Below are 332 nucleotides of genomic sequence, written 5' to 3'. Positions count from 1 at the left end.
GTGTCTCCCTTTTTTAAAATCGCCGTGCTCGATTAGGGAGACCTTGGTCCTATTAAATTGGGACCAAGTTTCATTTTGTTGCTTATTATACGTATCCAAATATATATCGTACAATACCTAAGTTGACTGAAAGCACTGTTATGAATTTACAACTTATCTGAACTTGGAAAAATTAAAAATCTGGAAACAGTGAATTTTCGATTCGATTTGGTTACCTTGTGGATATAGTAGGTATGGATTATAGTTATCTATGATATTTTCTCCAAATTAAATTCGACTCTAACTTTAATTAACTTTAATTTTATTATTATTCATTGTCTACACAAGTGTAC

The sequence above is a fragment of the Apis dorsata genome, unplaced genomic scaffold, assembly GCF_000469605.1.
Source record: "Apis dorsata unplaced genomic scaffold, Apis dorsata 1.3 scaffold_93, whole genome shotgun sequence".
Lineage (NCBI taxonomy): Eukaryota > Metazoa > Arthropoda > Insecta > Hymenoptera > Apidae > Apis > Apis dorsata.
The sequence above is the reverse complement of the archived record's forward strand: the minus strand, read 5'-3'. Positions refer to the sequence as shown.